This window comes from Tenrec ecaudatus, chromosome 6, assembly GCF_050624435.1.
Source record: "Tenrec ecaudatus isolate mTenEca1 chromosome 6, mTenEca1.hap1, whole genome shotgun sequence".
NCBI classification, from domain to species: Eukaryota; Metazoa; Chordata; class Mammalia; order Afrosoricida; family Tenrecidae; genus Tenrec; species Tenrec ecaudatus.
In genome coordinates this window covers 134,574,888-134,585,350 of record NC_134535.1, presented here as the reverse complement: position 1 = coordinate 134,585,350, position 10,463 = coordinate 134,574,888, and positions in this window count along the sequence as shown.

Sequence of the window (10,463 nt, the reverse complement as noted above, 5' to 3'; positions counted from 1 at the left end):
GTTCCTTCTGCTTTGCAGTCTTGGTAGGGAGGGGGAGTCCTAGCAGCTCTTGCTTAACCCCTCCTATCATTAACCACCTTTAACGCATCCATCAGAGTGCTAGTGTGGTGATTTTGGAAGTTTCTAAGTATATTTATTTCAGTTATACACTCAGGAACTGGGGACATAACCGCTGGATGGATGGATCGGTGGACCAACTAGGCTCCTTGTGACATGAACCTGGACTAGGACTCCAGCTAGTACCTGATTCCCGTAACCCCCACCTTGACTGGCAGGGCACGGTGGTCTTTTGGGTCTGTTGGAATTAGCACCAATTCAGAACCATTGTCAACTCATCTTGAGTATTCTAGGTATAATGGCCACAGATCTCTTTAGAAAAGGCGTAAGGGGAGATTCAACACTGCAGAGCCTCTCCTCCAACCAAGGGCTCTGGGTCTGTGAACTGGCTTAGCTCTACAAGCTGGGGTGGGGGGAAGGCCAGGACATTCCATGATGGTGACTTATGTCAGATCTTGGGCTACAAGATATAGAAATTGTTTTGAGTTATATAGATCCTCTGTGGCCTCACTGTTTTTTCCTACAAAAAGTCATATAGTGAATATTTTAGACTTTGCAGGCTAAATGGTGTCTGACACAACCATCATGTTTTTATGCAAAAAGCACGCGTCACATATATATTTGCATACCACACACCCCCTCATGCATTAGCTTCCTCTGCATCTATGTGTTATATGAGCGGGCATATGATGTAAGTGGGCACATCATATGCAGAAAAATACAGCACTCCACTCTCTCATAGCAGAAGAGCAGTCACAGGCAATATGTACGCACACAGGTTTCACTGTGTTCCTACAGGCAAAGGACTGGATTTGGCTCACGTGTCACAGTGTGTCGACCTTTGATATAGATCAAGTACTATTTCATAGGCTGCCAAAACGTTCGATTGGCCACACTTGAGCTCCCTATGGGTCCAAACATTCTGGGTATCAGCATGTTCCCATTGCCATCTATGGTGAATGGACCCACCCTGTCTCTGGAAGCTCTGGGCCATCTTTAGACCCCTGCTACCCAAGGATGCCACGCTGCCCTTTGTAATCACGGGGGTGTCCTCCACAGTTGGACCTTGACTATACGGGAGCAAGAGCAACCACAGACACGGGCGCTCCCTTCACTCAGTTTCTTCGGAATACCTCCGTGAAGAGGACGTCTTCTGGGAGGACGGAGCTGGGGGGTGAATGTGCCCGGGGCACATCAGTGCACAGCAGCACCCCTACTTTCTGATGCTTTGGGCTCTTGTCACCGTGCCAGGGACGCTCCGACACCATAACGCATTAACTGGAGCACACTACTAAATGGAGCCCAGGTTTCAGTCAAACGAGCAGGAAAGATTTCAGAACCACTTCAGCCACATCATGTAACACGTGGGATCTGAACTCACTAGTAAGTGCACCCACAAAGCATGAATTTGGTCTGATTCTGTATCTACCCTCCCTGATCTAACACCCTTAGGACCCGCTTCCACGCACATTACACCCACACATAATTAACTTAGTGGCTAAGCGATCAACTACTTCCACCTGGATCAAATGATGGTTCTGAGTCACTGAAACATGCTAAAAGTTGCTTCCCACGGTAGGTCTGGTTGTGGGAAACTGAGAGCCGGGAAGAGAGTGTATGCAGATAAATTCTCTACACTCCTATTTTCCGGGAGGCCGAGACTCTGGTGGAGGGAGGCCTTCACGCTTATGAGCTGGAGATGTGACCCACTCACCTTCTACTCAGTAAAAAGTGATCCCCAGAATGTCTCCCCGTAATTATGTCAGTTTCAAGGAGCTGCTTGCAAGTTCATGGTTGCCACTATATACACCTGAAGGTTATTTGTTGAAGGCTGTCTCCATGGTTGTCTGCCAGGGAGCAATCAGACCTTATCATCTGCCCCACTCTCAGTAGGGCCTACTGCCTTCTGATTAGGAGCATAGATCACTCCCCTGGGAAAGAGCTCAGGGACACTGCGGTCAAGCCAGCTCACAGATGACCAAGGTTAGCTCACCATCTTAACACTAGCACCTGCCCACCTTGTTAGGTTTGGCCTCCCTGTCACGTGTTTGCCTCTAATACAAGCCCTGCCTGTTACGTATGTGCAGGACGTGGCCTGCGTGCCTGCGATTATGTAAGCTTGTGAGAGAATACATCACCTCTCTCTCTGGGTCTGGTCTCCAAGAAAGAGGTGAGCCCTTGCGTGCCTTGTCTGATATTTCTTTAATTCACCCTTCGATTACACAGCTGCCTCTCGGGTCCGTCCGGTTGTAGAGGCAGCTGGTGACAACAGGGTTAACTGGGGGGAATTTTGAATAAGAAGAGCATCGCTTTCAAAGCAGCTTCCTAGATGAAGTTATCATAGAATTTTCCAGTAAACAAGGACTCGTCTTCTTAGACAGGAGGTGACCTGCTTCCACTGTCCAGGGTTGCCCAGCGTTAACCTGGAAAAATTGAGACTCATTTTCATTTGAATCCTACCAGACTTCAGCATCTCCTTCTTTCCCCATCAATACCCTCATTGTCACGAATAGGCTCCAACTTTGTATCATGCAATGATTTGGTCCTCAAGTTACTGTGGCCCAATTAGCACCCAATACTCTAACCCAGTGGTTCTCAACCTTCCTCAGGCCGCGACCCTTTGATACAGTTCCTCATGCTGTAGGGACCTTCCAACCATAACATTATTTTCATTGCTACGTCATCACTGCCATCTTGCTACTCTTCTGAATCAGGCGACCCCTGTGAAAGGGTCATTCAACCCCCAAAGGGGTCCTGACCCACAGGTTGAGAACTGCTGCTCTCACCAGTCAGATCAGCCTTCACCTCTCTTTGTGGGGGAGTAAGAGACCAACAGGAGTAGATCTGATGTGAGAGGAGGGAACTGAGGGCTAGCCTAGGTCTACACTGCTAAAGATGCCGGAGAGCCTGACCATAACTGATGGGTGACCTTCACTTTGGAGATGTGCTTCCATTGTTCCGTGCAGGTCCCCGCATCCCCTCTCTCCTATTCAAGAGAGCACATCAAAATGCAAGAGACGGCCATTTCATCCCAAGAGGGACCTCATCTAGTGGATGTCATTTGCAAACTCTGGCACTTCACATCATTACAAATGCCACCTCACACTTGACTGTGGTAACCGAGTTCCTGGCGGAGTACGCCTCCAGAGGGCTCTGGAACCGGCAATCAGCATTCCAGACGAGGTCAGTCCTCAGCCAAGCTCTGCAGCCCGTCAGCTCTTCCTGACTTCCCAGACAAGGCACAATTCCAGAGTTCCGGGCAGTGGGGCCGGTGGAGGGAGGCTCCAGGGGAGAAGCAGGAAGGTTGGCTGATATTCTGTTAGTTCCTGGGATGGACTTGCCATCCGTGGGGGAAAGGCCTGATGATTCTGTTTAGAAAACTGTATTCAGCTCAGACACACATTTCTGGGATATATCCGTTTGACACAGGGAATGGTTCTGGAAACCTTGAGTTAGTTTAAGTTATAAATATAGTCTTATTGTCCCCCAACCCTCTTTGTATGCCTCCCTCCCTCCCTCCTCCCTCCCTCACTTCATTTGTTCCACAGTGGTTTCGCACCTCCCTGGTGGTTTGGGGAGTAGGCCTTCTACTTCGTTGGTTATTCATTTTAATTCCTCTTATTTTGCCCTCTTGCCAACCGTTGGCAATTTTGTTGTTAACCTTTTCTTTGCGGAGGAAAACTACGCAAACAAAATAACTCACTGCCATTGAGCCAATGCTGACTCATAGCAGCCCCCCTCCCCTCCGTGGGTTCCCGAGACTGTAACAGTTTCCTGAAGTGGAAAAGCCAGTTGTTCTCCCTCGTAGCTGTTGGTTTTGAACTCACAACCATGTGGATGGCAGCGCAACGCGTAAGCACCATAGGGTGGGAAAAGAGACTGATGGCTGCCGCGAAAGTTAGGGGTTATCTTTGACCCCGATTTCCCAGGCATGCCCCACCTTTTGGAAGACCTGAGCTGGGGGAGTCAAGGGAGAGCACATGAGAGGCTTGTGTCGCCTGGGATGCTGGAGAGAGAGGAAACAGGCCGGGGAGGATACCATGAAACCAACGTAGACATTGTTAAGAAATTTATTTGCAATTTTTCTTTTTTTGTGTTTTGTTAGTTTTTTAAATAACATCATTCCTTAGATAAAAATGCAATCTTACAGGAATATACATAGCGTCTCACACAGAGATGACCCTGAAGCTCTCCTGGAAAGGTGGCCCCTTCTAGATTCCCTGGCCTTTCTCCCGGGAGAGAAGGCGGCGGCAGGCGAGGCCTTTGACACTGGGGCTAGTGGACAGTTACAAACTGTACAGAGATATTTACAACAGTAAGACTGCGGAGTCGTGGAGCCTGGAGGGGAAGGCGTGGGGTGTGCAGGTGTGTGGGGGGGAGAGACAAGCACTGGGGTGACAATGGAGGCACTGTCCATCTCTCTCGGAGAACAGGTATGACACAGAGACGTCCGGGGCATGAAGGTGGGCCTGAGCAGGAGGACTCAGTAAGAGGAGGAAGGTCTCTACCTGAAGCCTCTGACACGGAGGGAAGTTTGACTCGCCAGCTCGGGGCGGGGGGGGCGGGGGGAGGTTAAAATGAAGCAGCAGAGTCATGAGAGCGGTGGGCATTGAAGGCCTATTTCTTGACAGACTCGTGTCTTTCTATACATTGCTCTCAACTAACTACTCTCCCACAGACGTGTCCAACCGGGTCCATTCCCTTGTCTCTCTCAGTCCTAGACCTCCTACCCAGAAGGCCCTGGGAGCAGAGTATGTGCTGGGCAGAGGGGGAAGCAATTATGGGAGGTTCATAATCTGGCATGGAAGTCAGGAATGGATTCCAGATTTGGGAGAACTTGAGGCAGCTACGACGTAGGGTGCTCTGTGAAAGGTGCAAGGTGCCTATGGCATTTGGGATTTGGGTCCTCGGAGAGGCATTCTATAGGAGCCCTAAGGACAGGACTGCTTGTTTGCAAACCGTCCTCCCCTTGATTTCCGTGTGTGTGTGTGTGTGTGTGTGTGTGTGTGAGAGAGAGAGAGAGAGAGAGAGAGAGAGAGAGAGAGATTCCTCATTTATACTTTGGCATCATCTCGCCACGTGTGGGAAGCCTGGGGAGTGTTCTAGTCTAGGCCCCTATAACCTGTGCTCTTTGTTCTTACTGAAATTCTACACATAAACACCTCCTCTTCTCTCTTCCTTCTCCTGGCTCTTGGCTCAAGACACATCTCACACCAGGGCGTCTGAAGTCTGTAGGCCTCAGGATTCTTTAAGGAGCCCTGTTGGCGCCGTGGTTAAGCACCCAGCTGCTAGCCAAAAGGTCGGCTGTTGCACCCCGCCAGCCCCTTTGTGGGAGAAAGACGTGGGACTCGGCTCTGGGAAGATGCCGGCCCTGGAAGTCCCGTGGGGTTGCGAGCAGTCAGAACAGACTCAAGGGCAGCAGATGGAAGGGTCACGTGTGTCCTTGGCCACCAGCCCTTGCTTAACCTGGTGCTCCTTCAACCTCTCCTTCCTCAGGACCTCACTTGGGAGCGCTGAGAGCTTTAAAGACCGTCAGGCCTCCTACACACTCCTCACCACCGATTTGGATCACTTGTTGTTCCCTTGTCCCTGGGTTTGTTAATACCACTTCCTGGAGGCCTGGTAAGGCGCGATCAAGGGTAATGTAACTGAGAGGAATTACTGAAACCCAAATGAAGACTGAGCATGAGAGTGGGACAAGGGGAAAGTAAAAGGAAATAGAGGAAAGAGCTAGGAGGCAAAGGGAATTTATAGAGGTCTAAAAAAAGGTATGCACATATGTAAATATATTTATATGATGATGGGGAAATAGATCTATGTGCATATATTTATAGTTTTAGTATTAAGGTAGCAGATGGACATTGGGCCTCCACTCAAGTACTCCCTCGATGCAAAAACACTTTCTTCTATTAAACTGGCATTCCATGATGCTCACCTTCCCAACACGATCGCTGAAGACAAATCAGGTGCATAAGCAAATATGGTGAGGAAAACTGATGGAGCCCGGCTATCAAAAGATATAGTGTCTGGGGTCTTAGAGACTTGAAGGTAAACAAGTGGCCATCTAGCTAAGAAGCAACAAAGCCCACATGGAAGAAGCACACTAGCCTGTGTGATCACGAGGGATCAATTATCAGACATCAAAGAACAAAAACGTCATATCATTGTGTGCTTACCTCCCTGATATGATCACTGAAGACAATGCGGGTGCATAAGCAAATATGGTGAGGAAAGCTGATGGTGCCCGGCTATCAAAAGATATCGTTTTTGGGGTCTTAAAGGCTTGAAGGTAAACAAGTGGCCATCTAGCTGAGAAGCAACAAAGCCCACATGGAAGAAGCACACCAGCCTATGTGATCACCAGGTGTCAAAGGGATGAGGTATCAGGCATCAAAGAACAAAAAATCATATCATTATGAATGAGCGGGATTGTGGGGTAGGGACCCAAAGCCCATTTGTAGGCCACTGGACATCCCCTTAAGGAAGGGTCGAGGGGAGGAGACGAGTCAGTCAGGGTGCAGTGTAGCAATGATGAAACATTCAACTTTCCCCTCTAGTTCCTAAATGCTGCCTCCCGCCCCCCCCCCCCCCCCCACTGTCATGATCCCAATTCTACCTTACAAATCTGGCTAGACTAGAGGATGTACACTGGTACAGACAGGAACTGGAAACACAGGGCGGATGATCCCTTCAGGACTAGTGCTGAAAGTGGCGCTACCAGGAGGTTGGGGTAGGAAGGGATTTTAAGGATGTACATGTGATCTCCTCCCTGGGGGATGGACAACAGAAAAGTGAGTGAAGGGAGACGTTGGACAGTATAAGATATGACAAAAAAATAATTTGTAAATTATCAAGGGTTCATGAGGGAGGAAGGAGCAGGGAAGGAGGGGGAAATATGAGGAGCTGATGCCAGGGGCTTACGTGGAGAGCAAATGTTTTGAGAATGATGAGGGTAACAAATGTGCTTTACACAATTGATATACATATGGATTGTGATGAGTTGTATGAGCCCCCAATAAAATGACTTTAAAAAAAAGACCCTCAGAACAAGAAGTCACCAGGCTCAAATAGTTAATAAAAAAACCAGAAACAGATTTCTCCATTTTTGTGGTTTTTTTTTCTCTCACATTGAAATCACCATCCCACAACCTTTTCCACCCCGAGGACTCTCTGATGATGGTCTTGCAGAAACATCATCTTGTGTGTGAGTGGTCACATAATGGCAAGATGACAGGTGTGTAGTCAATGTCTGCATCACGGCAGGTGAGGTACCGCTGACCCTCTCTGGGTTCCTCATATCATTGAAATCATTTGAACTCTGCAAACTGGGATGCAGGAGATGCTCCTGGAAGGGGGCTGCTGTACTGAGGCCAGTATCTGATGCAAAGAGAATTTGGCTCTGGGAATGAGGGACTCCAGACTTCTGATTAATCACCTAGCCTTTAATTGCCTTTCTTATTCGTCATGGTCTGTGGGATTTTCATGGAAAATCCCAAATCCAACTCCCCACTGAATGGGTTAGCTACACATTGTAATTTTGAATTCCCTTTCAGAGACCAATTCAAAGGTTTTTCCGGTGTACCAGCAAGCCCAGATGATCTATACTGCTGTATTTCTTGTGGATCAAGTCTTTTAAACTCCTGGGAAGGAAAACCCTTGATTTTAGTAACAGCAGTATCTTTCCAATGTAGAGAAAGAGGACTTACTTCATAACAATAGGTTCTGACGCCACCCTTTCCCCACACGGTTACTCTGCTCCGCTCTCTGGTTCTCTCCTGATTGCTCACCCTTTCTGGAGGAAATCACTTAACTAGGCTTCTCAAGACCAGGGCTTATCCCTTAGGGATATGTGTCAGTGTGTGTGTGTGTGTGTGTGTGTAGGGATATGTGTCAGTGTGTGTGTGTGTGTGTGTGTAGGGATATGTGTCAGTGTGTGTGTGTCAGTGTGTGTGTGTGTGTGTGTGTGTGTGTGTGTGTGTGGTGTTTGAGCCTCTCCCCAGCGACATTGGAATTGGAAACTCATTGATTGACCTGTTAGGTTGGGATCTGGTTCCCTGAAGCAATAATTCATCACTTTGAAATAAAAGTAAATGAATAAATGGGTTGACCAAGGAGCTATGGCAGAATCTGCACTTACCCCTCCCCTCCACTAGACTGTGGGGCAGGGAGGAGGAAGGATGGGCCCTGGAGAAGGAAGACTTGCTTAGGGGTGGAGAAGAGATGCTTCATGCCAGAGAATTAGTCGTAGGCTACCTGACTCTGGACCCTAGGGTGGCAGAGCCCCCTGTGAGGGAGGCGGGGCTTCCCCTCCTGCATTCCATCTGAGGCTGGTCCAGGTGGAACCGTGGACACTATTAGGAAAGGGCCGTTCGTGGAGGGGAAAGATACCCTCACACCGAGCCTGAGAGACGACCGAGCTGAGAGAAGCACATCAGACTGAACTTTTATTTTTCTCTTCTTTCCAAGTCGAGGGCCCTTGAGACATCAAGCTCTCGATCTCACTAGTTTCTGGGGGATGGCTGAACTGGGAGGTCCTTGCTATCACATAGGAACGGCCATACAAGAGCTCCCACACACACCCTCCCTTCTCCCTATTTCCCTTCCAGTCCTCTCTGTGGGCGGCCTGTTCCCCAGAGCCCCCTTTGGAAAGGACAGAATTGGCCCAGATTCCATCAGCAAGTTTTGGCCCCTGGAGGTCAAGTTGTCCTCTACTGGATCTGTCTCCTTGCAGGCCGGGGGGATGGCGAGATCATCGCTGTCCTTCACATGCACGGCGATGGGGTGGCACCGAGTCTCACCTGCGGTGTCTCTCTACCATGTGGTGTGATGGAGTGCTCTCTGGGTCACACGGATGGTTCAGAGCTCAACAGGGGGCTGAAAGGTTGGCGACTGGCACTCACTGAAACGTTCTTCAAAAGAAAGACTGAGTGGCCTGCTTCTGAAAGGTCCCATCTGGAAACACCCCACGAGCCAGTTCTGCTCTGCACACATGGGGTCACCAGGAATGGGAAAGGACCAGGTGGCAACTGACAGCCACCACAGGGAAGGATGGGTAGGTCACCTAGTCTCTGGAAAACAGCGGTTATCGTTTGCACCCACTTCGAACTCATCTTCAGGGTGCGCCTACTCCTCAGAAAGAGATTCCCTGTGGTTGCTTGCTATCTTCACCTGACCGGCCAGGAGACGTTCTGGAAGGAGCGTGGCCGTGGTCAAGTGTTAGGCAGCTGCATCCCAGACAAGCACCTGACCTTCGGAACGAGAGAAAGGCGGGTGAGCGACGTAAGGAAGCCTCGTTCTTTTGCCCTCGGATTTCAGTCGGAAGAAGCCTCTCAGATTGAGAAGATGGGGCGAAGGGGCCTAGGCCTAAGGGGAGAATTTATGAATCAAGTCAACATCTACAGGAAAAAAAAATCATCTCTTTGCCTCAAGACCCTTCTGGGAGCCTTCTGGGAAAGGAGATCGTTCTGCTTCAAGCCGTACACACACAGATAATGATTGAAAGACCGAGGCGTGGGAGTAACAGAGGCAGAGCCGGCTGGAGGACATATAAAACCCAAGCGTGTTGACCCTGGACCTTAGGGTGCCTCTCTTCAAGTCCTCGGTCCTTAGCCATTGACTGCTTCCTCTCACTGCTCCAGGGTTGCCGGAAGGTTTACAGAAGATTGGATGATCATGTTTCACAAGGTCAAGGGGAAGAGTCGATTGTAGTTGAAGAGTCAACATCACTTTGGAGTGAGAGGCATTGATTTCAGCTCCGATATTACCAGTCGGTCATGATGATCGGGGTCATACGCCAGCTTTACAGGAATGGATCACGATGTCAGGCTAAGAACGATCCATTGCCCGAGGAAGGGACTGTCCGCCAAACCTTCTTCCCTGTCCAGCAGCACGAACCAGGCTATCCCTGGTCACTGCTGGCACTTTGGTACTGGGTGCAGGAGGGAGGCTCCCCTGGTCTTCTGGACGATGCTGGCTCTAAAGCAGGGAGCCTGTGGAGGTGCGTGGTGAGGGCTGAGGGGACCCTATGGAAACCATGCTCTGGGAGGAGGGGATGTGAACCCAACCTCGCAGCTGACCTAACTGGCCCAGAAGATTGGATGATGCACAGTAAGCTCAGAGAGAAACCCAGAAGGCACCGCGAAAAGACTGAATGTGTGTGTGAGTGTGTGCATGTGGTCGTTGATCAAAATTTTAATCCAAGGGTCAACGCACATCAAGAAGTAGAGATAGCAATTCAAAAGGGGGGTCCCCTGTCAATAAATAACTAAAATCTTCGCAGCACAGTGCCAGACGCTTAGGAAAGAAGATGACACCTAAACTCAGTCTCTGAAAGGGCTTGACCCAACTGGAGTTGGAAAGGACCCAGCTAAGCCTGAATGGACTGCGTTTGGAGAAACACGAAGAAA